The sequence below is a fragment of the Schistocerca gregaria genome, chromosome 3 (assembly GCF_023897955.1).
Source record: "Schistocerca gregaria isolate iqSchGreg1 chromosome 3, iqSchGreg1.2, whole genome shotgun sequence".
Lineage (NCBI taxonomy): Eukaryota > Metazoa > Arthropoda > Insecta > Orthoptera > Acrididae > Schistocerca > Schistocerca gregaria.
Genome location: NC_064922.1, coordinates 77,473,262 through 77,486,387, shown reverse-complemented (window position 1 = coordinate 77,486,387; position 13,126 = coordinate 77,473,262).

The following is a 13,126-nucleotide window of genomic DNA, read 5'->3' as shown; positions in this document are numbered from 1 at the left end:
GAAGTAAATAAGTATTTTTTACTTATCTGTAACCATTTTCCACGTAAAAAAAAGAACATGGATTTATGGATTTTCTTGAATTACAGCACCAAGTAGCAAGAACCAAAACAATAGTTTAAGACAAAATGTAAGTAGTTTTTTATGTAGAATCTGAGTCTGCAATAAAAAAATGGTGGTTCCTATTTGAAATTTTACAGTTGCCTCCCGCCCCACTCCCAGGGGGCTTGGGGTGGCGGGCTAATTTTAACACCAGCAGATGTCCCCTCAAAAATAATCAACTTTGGATTCTACATATTTTTTCGTGTGAAGCTTATTTTTCGATTTATTCTGGTTTGTCAACTTAAAATTTACACGCTGTGTAATGAGGGTGGGTGTTCCATAACTACCCCAGTAGCATAATATGCGTGCTACGAGACGAATTAGAGGAGATGTTGGTATTCTAAACAAACTGCCAGTGGAATTACACACCCCTGGACCGGGGACGAAGCTTCATAAACGCTTGGCATGAGTTGATAAGGGGATTAATCAGCTCGACGAAGCGTGTATGGAACATGACATTGCGTACGCTGCAAATAAAGATCTATCAAGTCGTCTCATTGCAGATAGGGTTTCAGCTGATAAGGCTAAGGCGATACGGAAAGTAAGAATATTGGTATAAGTCAACGCATCGCAGCATTTGCAGTTGACAAAAGAATGCGAGGAAAAATTAAGTTGGGTTTAGGAGTGATGAATTTCAAGCGTGTTATGAATGGTGGCCGACCGGAGTCGCCGAGCGGTTCTAGGCGCTGCAGGCTGGAACCGCGCGACCGCTACGGTCGCAGGTCCGAATACTGCCTCGGGCATGGATGTGTGTGATGTCCTTAGGTTAGTTTGGTTTAAGTAGTTCTAAGTTCTAGGGGACTGATGACCTCAGCAGTTAAGTCCCATAGTGCTCAGAGCCATTTGAACCATTTATATAAATTCTGCACGCTGTGCACTAAACAAGAAGAAAGAGAAGGGTGGGAATCAGGGCTCTTTGAAGAACTGTAACCTGACAGTGATGTATGCCTCTGAAAACACTCCGAAGGAGAAATATGTGGGAATAAGAAAAAGAAGTGGATCGGTTAAAGCACCTCGAGTCCTACCAATACCGAAGACATCTGGCGGTTTTCTTCCATTTCTCAGCCCAGCCCTCTCTGAGCTCTCAGCTGTAGATTCCCTCGCTGGTGATGCTGCAGCTATCGTTCGAACAGTCAAGAACGTGCAAAACTCCCAAGCGCAGTTAGAAGAGGCAAGAAGACATAACCGCATGATGGAAGCCGAAACCTTCGGAAAAGGATTATACTTGAAAACGTACAAGAAAGGGCTTGGTCTAATCATAAATTTTAAAAAAAAGAACAACATTAGCGGTCCTAACAGATCGACCACTCACAAATACTGATCTTCTTAAGTTTGTTAGAAACAAATTCAACAAACCAAGATTCCAAGGTATGTTTATGTGGGATGCATTACAGAAGACTATGTGGAAAACTGGTGAATGCGGCATTTTGAATTCAGATGTTGCTGGAGACCCCGGCCCCACTGGGTATCATATGTTATGAAAAATGCGGATACCGTCAACTATTTCGACTCATTTGGTGACTTGAAACCACCAGAAGAATGAAAACTATACTTCACTCACAGAAGACGAGCGTTCTACAATTATCGGCGTTATCAGGATTTTAATACATACCTCTGTAGGCACATATGCATCATGTTTCTCTTAAAGTTTGCAAAGAAGAAGAAGAAGAAGAAGAAGAAGAAGAAGAAGAAGAAGAAGCATGCTCTGTAAGGAGGAGATTTAAACATTCCTTTATCAGTTGAGGTACACATGCAGTGTCGTACACTTTGACGTTAGTAGAACGATCATCTGTATTGGGAGCAAATTACTTCCCGCCAATTGACTTGTGCATTGGTGAATGAAGTATTGCATTGATTGGACTGGAGACGTACAACAGCATCCCAAATATCACTGAGACTAACAACAAACTGCATCTGGATATTAATGGTGAAAAGGATATTGCGGGAATAGAACCGGGTGCATACGATATCGACGATTTAAACAAAGTCTTAAAACAGTCTGGAAAAGGCATTGAACTACGTGCAAACATCAGTACACTTAAATATCAAATAGGGAATGTAAATGCAACGATTGGCTTTAACCATAAAGTATGGGATACTATGAGGACATGAGATAGATTATTATGAACGCCAAACAGGAACTCATTCTGGTACGGAGCGTGACAGACAATAACTCACACATTCAAGGAGCTCAATAGGAGAATATTGTCACAATCAGCAAGATAATATGGAAAATGCTTCACGTCAGTGTTTCAGACGAGGAGCGTTTGAATCTTTTTAAAGTCCTAAATTTCAGTACATTTCTGTCACTGACATTTCGCTCGTGAAAGGTTTTCGAGTACCCATTGTTACCGACTGCGGGCAGAGACACCTAGAGACACCTAGATTCAGCATACTTGCGTTTCAGACTGATAGAAGAGGTAATATAGCAAATTAATCCACCGTATTCGACAACTGCACTTGAACTAATGCCAAAGTCTACCTCAATTCAAAATTCTACTCATAGACAATTTACATCTGCAGTGGAATCAAAATACATACAGTCTTGCCTATGGCATGTATGCAAGGTTTCGTGATTCTTGCTATGAAATTGCCAAAGGATAGGTAGGAGGGTGTCTACTCAGTCTACGTAAGTTCAAGGAGCTTTTACTGGTCATCGTAATAGACTGCTCGAAACAGAACGAGATAATTTTGTCTGTACCTATAGATGCGCGAATTGAATTTCAATCATTGGCTAACTTCCCAGAACACACTGCCACGTATGCTCCAGTTCTATCTGACCGTGTGATCTACTACTGCCCGCTCACCAGTGTTGTGCAACGAGTTGTAAAAATGAATAGGTGCTCCACAATACCTAGAACATTTCACAATGGTGTCTTAAGGTGTGAGAATCATTGCGGACTCTCAGGGTTCTATGATGGTGAACATAGACAATTCATATTTAAATATGTTGCGTTTGTAGCGTACACACAAGATGCATAGAGACAAGATGCTGGTATATTCTCAGCAAACATTGTATCCCCAAGGTCTTGCAAGTATGTGAGGTGTTCTTAGACAAGGAAGAGTGCAAAGTGGTTAACACTTTTCTACCCTGGAATTCACTGGGATGATCCTGGCATACGCTATAAGGATATGGTAACTGAACTTAAATTATTCGATCACATGGATACTATCATCTACATGAAGGAGAAGGTCTACTAGATGCGTCGAATCTTTAATCGCAGTACTTCACCCAATAGATGAAGCTTTCTTTATCCATATAAAGTAATTTAGGATTTGCGAAATGAGTTTTCGCAAACTCATAATGAAAGCAGTACATATGGAGTTTGGATAGGTTTAAATAGGTTTCATAAAATCTACTGCAGTCTTCGCCATCTCTATAGTAACAAAGTTTTTATTGAGTATGGTGACATGCTTAAAATTTGGTCTGGCAATGCAAATTCTTACGCCACAACGCCAATCCCATTCTATTCTAATAAAAGTTTCACGGTGTCCCCTCAAATTATCCATTGTTTTACCGAAAATTGAATTATTCATTAATTTATGAAAATCATACTCAAAGTCACATGTCGCGGTAACACACTGTCTCGTATTCAAATCAATATACTCCTTCAGCCAGGTGGACTGCTTGAAGGAGATAGCCTGGGTGATTCTATCAGCTCCATGCCCAAGTTGAGGCACTGCTGGAGGTTATAATACTGCATAAGGTATCTCCGCTTATCCCCAGCATTGCCACCAGTTTTGGTGTGGAGCCTCCTCGCAGAACTAGTTGCTCTGGACACTTTTTTTATTTTTTTTCACTAGTTGCTTATATTTTATGACCCACCGTCTAATATCTTATGGTGGGTCGTATGTTGCCACTTAGCCGCTGTGACTGGGTCCGGAGTGACTGAAAGTAACACCATCCCGGCTCCCGTCCCCACTCACACCGTTGCCCGTGTCCCGCCACGTGGAGGCGGGGTCTGTTTAGATCCATTTGATATCTTTTTTTTTCGTGGGCAGCATTAGAAAACTTATAACTAATACAAGATCAAGTAAGATTTTAATAAACAAAACGAAATTAAATATTTAGAAAGAATGTAGGAAGAGAACTGAATAGAGAAGGGGTAGGTTGCCCGTCACTTCGTTTTGGGCGGCGACCCGGGTCTTGGAACGACCCTCAAGACGCTGGACGTCGCTCACCATGCCTTTAACATCTACCATCCCAAAAACTAACTTAACTAGGAGAGATTAGAATACGTTAAAGCTAGAAACTAAGACTAAGACCTCCATGCCCAGCCTGCTAAACTATTTACGATATACAATAGAGAGGTAACTAATTTTGTGCTTGGCTCAAAGTTGCTAATGAAAGGGTACTTGTGGTAAAAGTAATAAGGTGATGACGCTAACGGTTTGTGTTGAGCCCACAAGGCTCCTAGTAGAGTACATAAGGCGCAAGCACCTCCCGGCCCCGCCGACAACACGACCTGAACGGTGGATTTCCCCAATCTACCATAGGTATCCGTCGGGTTTGGCTCAAAAGAGAGGAACCACAATTAAGATCTTTCCATCCAGGACGTGCGCCGCCTCTTACCAGGGGGCGTAGGTCCCTTGAAGAGGTGCCTAACTTTAAGCTTCAGATCAGAAGTTATTAGTGTAGTGGAGGTTGAGATACAGGCTGTGTATGTTGGTTGTACAAAACAGTTCACGCTTAGCCAATGAGACTTACAATGATATGTGGTGTGGCAGTTAGCACCTTCCGGCCCCGCCAACAACACAGCCTGAACGGTGGTTTTCCCCGATCTACCATAGGTATCCGTCGGGTTGGGCTCAAAAGAGAGGGACCACAATTAAGATCCTTCCATCCAGGCCGTGCGCTGCCTCTTAACGGAAGGCGTGGGACCCTTGAAGCGGTACCCAGCTTTAAGCTCTTATTAGACATGGAGATGCTGTTAACTATTCACATATAAGGTGCAATCTGTTTTTAGGATTGTGTGTGACTTGTGCACCTCTTGTCGGTTGTTCCACTCTGTTCTTTGAATTTGAGTTGGTTGACACTATGGATCATCCGCGTTGGACGCTTCAATATCTGTGTTGCTGCCCTGGTCTGTATCTGTTTCTTCTTCATCACTCGTGGTGCTAATCATATCTGTGTTCCTCTGGGCATCGTGACGTCTGTTTGGACCGATTTGCCTTCGGTAGGGTCTGTTGCGCAAGTATTCTATTTGTTGCATCTTAGAGATTTCGTCCGTTAGTTTGTTGAGTTCAGTCCACCTTTCCGGGTCGCGTATTATGGCATGTAGTTCGTTCTGTGTGTTTAGGCGATTTATGTGTACTGTGTGTCTTATGTTCGTCTGCAGGAGAAAACAGTATGTTCAGGGGAACATTCTTCCCCGCATGTGCATCTATTAGTCTGCTGCAGACTCACGCGGTACGGGTGCGTGGGATAAGGGCCATGTCCTGTGATGAAATGTACCGTACCGCGGCTGGGATCAATATGTTTTAGTTTTAGTCTTTCCCGGATGTCAGGGAAGAAGTTGTATACACGGCGGCCCTTATCGCTGTTGGCCCACTCGCTCTGCCAGGTATCCACTCGCCATTCTCTGAGTTGGCGTGTTGTCTCAGATCACTGGTGAGTGATCTGCCGAACCTGGTCTATTCTCCCCATCCTAAGCCAGTACATTGCTGCGCGTACCTGATGATGATATCTATGGGGAAGATTCCCATGACGACATATAGTGCGTTATTTGATGTATTGAATGCCCCTGTTAGTCGAAGTAAAACACTTCTTTGGCTTCGACGTACAATGGTTCGGTTGGTTAAGAGATTTAACCTGTGGGCCCACGTACTGGCAGAAAAGCATAGTACTGACTCGAAGAGAGCGCAATGGTATGTTCGTGTCACTGACAGGGGTAGTCTGAATTGTTCCGAATTTAGCCTAGCCAGTTTGTGTAGTTTCTTTTCTGCTTTGTTTGTGTATATTCCCATGTGTTCGTGGAAGTTCAATCGTTCATCAATGTATACTCCTAGATAGCGTGTACTGCTAGTCTTTTTATGTTTGTGTCCCCTATTTTGACTATTGGGTTCCTGCGGAGGATACCCTTTAGCAATGTATAAGTTGTTTTGTTTCCTGCTATCTTTAATTTATTATCTGTGCACCATTGGGTTGTTGTCCTAAGTGTTCCATTGGCTCTTTCTCCTAGCTGGGCACGGTTGATTGCTGAAACTACGACGAGTACATCATCAGCATACGCGACAACTCCATCTGTCAAGATGTGCTCCTCTAGTAACTGTAGGAGCGGTTCTATAACTATGTCCCAGACGATGGGGCCGCAGATCGACCCTTGTGGACAGCCTTTTGTAATTCGTTTAATCACTTTCTGGTTGTCCATTTGCCAAACGACCGTTCTGTCTCTGCAGTTGTCCATGAAACTATTATACAGAGACTCCGGTACGTGCAGGTGTCTGAACCTCTTGAACAACGCCGGCCACCAGAGGTTGTCGAAGGCACCTGAAATGTCTATCATAATTGCAAGTGTGTATTTGGAGGGTGTGTCGTGTACTATTTGGAGTGCTCTGTTAATTGCTTCGTCTATAGATTTCCCTTCCCTGAAGCCGTGTTGGTGTGGTGTCAGTCCCCGTAGTGTTCGGTGTGCTTGTAGTCTTTTGCATAGTAGTTTTTCTTGTACTTTACCGAGTGTATTGATAACTGCCTTCGAGGTCTTCCACACTGCAGGCACACGGCCCAGCCTTAATGCATCGTTTAACAACGTTGTGAGAAACAGGGTGATCTGCGGTGCAATTTGTTTCAGTACCTCAGAGTGGATTCCATCCGGTCCAGGCGCCTTTCTGTTTTTGAGTTCTGAGATCGCTGAACACAGTGGTAAATCGGTACACGCGTCATGCAAACTAATTTGATATGTGACTTCTGCCTCTACCAAATACCCTGCATCAGTATCAGCTGCCATACCCTCCGTGATTTTTCCACCTAATCCCTTGCATTCCTCTTACGGCACCCATCGAAACTCATCAATCGGCCGTGATTGGTGCATGGCATGCCCATATAAGTTATTCACGTCGACGTACATAATCAAGGGATGCGTTGAACCTGTCACCCATTTGTGGGTTATTGCCTTCTCATGCCTATGAATACATTGGCAAAGTCCTACACAGGTCCCTCGTCATAAAGGAAAGAAGCATGTCAGGATCGGTCAATAATTCTAAGCTGCAGTTCGTTTTCTTGAGCATTCTATCCCAAGACAATCTAGGTGCCGTGTAATAAAAGGCAGGATCCAGAGAAAATGTGGTCATACATAGACTACGAAATTTCTCGAAAACGTCCACAAGCAAGTGCACAGCTGTGTCCATGTAAAGCCGTGCATACTCTCCTAAAGTAGAAATATTGAATTCCCGAACGATATTCAAGGCATGGTCATGTTCTGCATTCGCTGTGGCACCGCCTGTGAGGTTGCTCGACAATGCAGTTATGTCGGGTAGCCTGATTTCATTGAGTTTCACCAAACGATCCACAAACTCATATGAGGAAACCCCCTTCCTAGTCGCAAACTGAAACTTTTCCCCGTCGGGAAATGCAGCTCGAGGAATGTGCATATCCCCACGAGATAGAGTTTCAACGAGTTTCATGAGTGGCACCTGCATAAAACGTAGCTTATCAAGGAACCAGAGCATAATTCTTGGCGTCATTCGTTTGTAGAATGAAATATAGTTCTCAATACTCTCAGGTAGGACACTGACCTGATTGTTCTCCAAACCGAAATCATCCAAGTTCTCAACTAGAAAGTGAGCGTCATACCCACTTAAAATGGTGGAAGAAAACGGGTATGTATCTAGGTAGCTGGTACTTGAAATTGCATGAGTTGTGAGCTGCACCACGGAACTCCCCCATAAGATGACAGTGTTCCCTATGAGGAGTTTCCGCTTTTATGTCTAAAGGCAGTCCACAAATATGACAATCAGTCCGGTTATTATACAAATCTTCATTCTCCTTCAATTTGGTCAGGGGAATGTTGCCACTGTAAGGCTTATCAACCTCTCGTGAAAATTTTTCTAGCTCGGTAAGCAACAATACTGCAGGGCCATCCCTGAAGTAAGATTTGTATCGGTTAAGACTTGAATCCTATGATGATACAATTTGGTATGCTGTCCCATATGGTACGTGTTTCCCTGTAAAGGTTGTGTGTGAGGCTGTAGGGTCACCTTCACAGTGGGTCACAGGAGCAAGGATGCATTCAAAGTCGGAGTACACTACAAACTGGCAGCGCTCCTGGTGGTGAGCACAGTTAAACATTACGAATTTGTTGTCCTCAGTAGACATAATAACACATACAGGATCCATGGAAGCACAGTCTACTAGATGCGCCGCTAATAACTTGACCGATGACAAATAATTCAGGCACCTTAAGCAAATATGCTTTTTATGTTTTTATTTTTTTTATTTTTTTATTTTTTATTTTTTTTTTACAACTGATTGAAAAGAAGTCGGGAAATGTCTTTGATCCAAACATAATGATAATCCAACACGGTCGTGGTACCCTCCTGTCAGGTTATTGATCCTGGTGATCCTTCAGAGAAGAGCAGCATACTTACATGCAGCTCACGCTCACTGGCAAATTTTGAGAAATGGAGAGGGAGGACGACAATGTGCTTGTCTTGCCCAGGCCATAAACATGTACCAATATGCTGGTATTCAGCGCCGCTAATTTAGGTACATCCTGGATCTTGACGGGGAACTCTATACCATCAAAGTTATAATAAAAATGAATATTATCACATAGATGGTATGTACTGGGACGCTCAGGATGATCGCTTCTATCATACTTTCTTTTGCAAGCCATGATTGACCACTGAAAACAAGCCTGATCCTTCCTGTTTTCGACGTTAATGCATGCCTGCTTATTAGCTATATCTTTAGGGAGCATGATATAGCTAGTCCCTCCATTTACCGCATTTAACCGAACATAGACATGTGTATGAATGTCCAGGTGTAGAATTCTGCGGACTGCCTTAGCTGAGCTTCTCACTTCCAACCGGCCCAATATAGCACTCAAGGTGGATTTACGAAACCACTCGGCGATTGATGTGCTCCGCTTTATCACGCCATTTTCCCGCCAAAGATAGTTAATACTAATTTATTCAACGCAAGACTCAACTTTGGGGAGGGGGGGGGGCATAATTCAAAGCAAAACACAGCTCTGCATTTAATGTCTGGATACCGCCACTCATTGACTACCTTCAGAAGCTCTATTTCCACAACAGGAAGGCAGGCGCTTAGAAATCCAACACGGTCACGGTACCCTCGTGTCGGGTTGTTGGTCCTGGTGAACGAGATTTGCTCCTCAAAGGCATCAGCAATTACTGAATACTCTAACTGCGGTATGGTATCACTGACATGCTGTCCTTCACTAAAAGGGTGGGGGAGGAAACTGCCACTAGCCACAGGATCTTCTCTATTACTATATGATAACTAGAAAAAGTCGATGAAGTTGGTGAGGTGGATAGGCATGCGGTCTGTACCTCACATGATGAAGTAGGAAGAGACACTGCTGAATCGAGCCGCTGCCAGAGGGCGGCCCATGGAGACCAGAGCAATGATGCAGTGGATGGGGCAGCGCCGGCGGAGGCGGTGGTGGGGGAAGGCTGCGGAGCAGCCCGGGGCAGAGAAGGCGCAGGCGGCCGAATTTTACGACAAAGGAATTTCCAAGCTCGTCCATCGCTACGATAAGTGCCTTAATTTAAATGGTAACTATGTAGAAAAGTAGTATTAAAGTGCGGGTTTCATCTGTATATAATAAAAGAAATTCCAATACTTTATTTATGTTTAATTCCAAAACGTAATGTACTTTGTGGATAGCACTCGTATAATGTTTTTCTACAAAGAACCGATGGTAGATTCTGTTTATGTGATGTATTGCTTATTTACGAGTTGTTTGCAGATCTGTATACTGTGTACTGAAATTATTTTGGTAATTTACGAGTTGTTTTTAATGCATTATTTCAGTAATTTACGAGTAATGTACAGGTCTGCACGCTATGTGGTGGGACGCCAATCATATCAGTGTGTGTTCTGTATCACTGTGATAAATATACTGTCTCTCAAAATTCATCCCCAAATAAATTGTTCCAAAATAAAGTACACTGCTTCCTCTCTCCATCAGCCCAGCACAGGCTTAGTCATTTTCGCATGAATTCCTCAGAAGAGGTGGCGGTCGGGTGAATTAGGTTAGTGGAGATGTCCCAAGTGACCTGTTTTCCCACCATTTTCTTAGGCTAGTAGAGATGTGTTGCATTTTCCTGATTGAATTTGAACTTCCCTATATTTTCTAGGGGAGGGAAGGAGAGGGGGAATAGGTTAGTGGAGGTAGCCCAATTGACCTGTCTTCTCGCCAAAATCTGTCTTCTTGGATGAAGTCATCGCCGCCATATTGGATGACATTATGTGCTGTTGCCAAGTTTACAGGCTGACATCTTGGATGACGTCATCGTCGCCATCTTGGTTGCATCTGGCAACAATGGAGTGTGGGGCCACATCCCCATTGTTCCACTACTCCATTTTCATGAGGGTATTTTTCGGACTTCCCGCAGATTGCATCACCTTCACAACTGATGGCTATATGGCTGAAACGCTGGCCTTAATAACAGCACATAGGGTTTGGAATGTAAAATCGGACATTATGTCGAAGGAACTGACCAATAACATGTGCAGGCAATGTCGGAGAATTGAATGACACAATGAGAGTGGCAGTCTTTTCAGTTTCTCCAACATTCCTTTGTGTTCGTTGTTCTTGTTCTTGTTCAACTATGTCCACTTAGAATCTACCTTGGCACGTGAAAACCCCCATACTGAAGTTCAGAGAAGAATGCCTCTCAGGAATGGTTTCATATTCACTAATTTTCTGCGATTTATTAAGAGGTTTCGACCAACAGTGAGCCATTATGCAGTTGATTTATAGATTTTAAGATGCCAGCAAGGACCTTCAAACACTTATTTATACATAAAGAAGACGCTTTTTCAAATGTCCCCTCCTTCCTCTTCATCGCCAGGAGCAAACTGTAATCCATGACTCCATGAGCGCTGTTACTTAACGCCGATGTACTCTTATTAGCAGGAGTACTAGCCTCTTTCATTCTCTTGGATAAATGGGTGTGAATTTCGAGCGTTCCATCTCGGTCTCATGAGCAGCTGTCCACTCAGACACAGCGCCACCTGCCTGAATAAACCTTATACAACTGAGGTGCGGCAGGTTCCCCAGAGGTTGCCCGCTAACGACTGTTCCATTTCAACAGCCATGCATCCCATCGGCACCCAGAACACCTTGAGATTGAGGGTTTTTCTATAGAGGTTTATTCCGTCCTAGCGATGCCGATTCTGCGACACAAACCATTCCACGTCAGTACCACGCAGAGGTCGCTGAAGCTTGCCCAGAGCTTACTGTGCCAGACGACTGGCAGCGTTTGTCAGCCCGCAGCACAGGAACCGCAGGGCCTCCAAGCCAGTACCCGGCAAATGAATGCTGAGCCTCTGAGGGCTCGCATAATTATTTTAGGCGAGACCACTACTCGAGAATTGCTCCCATGGCACGTGTTACCAATATTTCGTCACGTGCAGCACATTTAAGAAAGGAGATATAAAGTTCCGTTCATTACTACAAACCAGACCTGCCTTAGCAATGTACGTTTCAATAGTTTTCTTCATTCGTGTAATTATTCTATGTGTCCTGCGTGGACGCGAAGCCCACTGCTGACATTCTCATTGTTACATCGTTTCTAGTACTTTGCAAGGAACAGAATTTCGAGCTCTGTCGGGTAGTGAGTCACTAATCCATATAGCCGCGCGGTCTGGGGCGCCTTGTCACGGTCCGCGCGGCTGCCCCCGTCGGAGGTTCGAGTTCTCCCTCGGGCGTGGGTGTGTGTGATGTCCATGGGGTAAGTTAGTTTAAGCTAGATTAAGTAGTGCGTAAGCTTAGGAGCGATGACCTCAGCAGTTTCGTGCCATAAGACCTTACCACAAATTTTCAAAGTAATCCATATAGTTGTAGAGTCACGTAATTATTTAGGGCGAACCGTAAAGTGACTCGTCTGAGCCCCTGCTTAACAAAAATTGTCGTGCAGTGAAGCACCACTGCTGTCAGTTGCAATATTCGATATACATACGAGCACTCGAGTTTACAATATCGCGTATCGTCTTTTGGCTTAACTTCGGTTAAGTCCACTGGCCATAGCTGCGGCTTTGAGATATATGTCAGAAGTGACACGGGAAATACCCGCGAGAGGCGCCATCCGCGAAAACGAACGTAACCAAATACTCCTTCCTTTCTAGACAGCAAAATACAATCTTTTATTTATATATTTGTAAATAACAGTGCTACAAAAAATAAGCTCAGAACTTTTTGAGAAAATATCTGTGGAATCGTAGAGTTTATTTGTTTTCCTAGTTCTTTTTGGCAGTTTTCTTCGCACATTATTCTCCAAATTGAGATCAATTATTTTATATCCTACATTTAATGCTTTTTGAAGCATCACGATTGTAGCATGGAAAGATGGGATCGCGGGAAGAATGGAGAATAAACGAAGGGAGCCAACGGCACTTATTTTTCTTTTTCTTATTAATGTATCGTGTTCTCGGAGTAGGGCACCATTACGTTGTACAGTTAACTCGTATCAGAAAGAAAAACAAAGTGAAGCATAGTGGTGTAAAATTTTTTTTATCAATAAACACAAATTGAACAAAACGACAAGTCTGAAGCAATGGGTAACCCAAATTAGTCTTCTTGTAGTAGAAGGGAAATGAAGTTCCACTGTGATGAAAACGTCGAAGAAAATAGATAAAGAATCTTCCGACAATGGTAAAAAGAAAACACTTTGTAAAAGAAATAACAGTAACTAGTCTTCTTCTTCGAGGAATTATAAAAACAGTACGGTTCCCAACAGTGTGGCTACTCAGAAGTTCTGTCTGCAGTTAAGTGAAACTATCTTCTCTGCAAATAAACGCCATGAAATTTCCAAGTGTCTTTTATGTATACTCAAACTG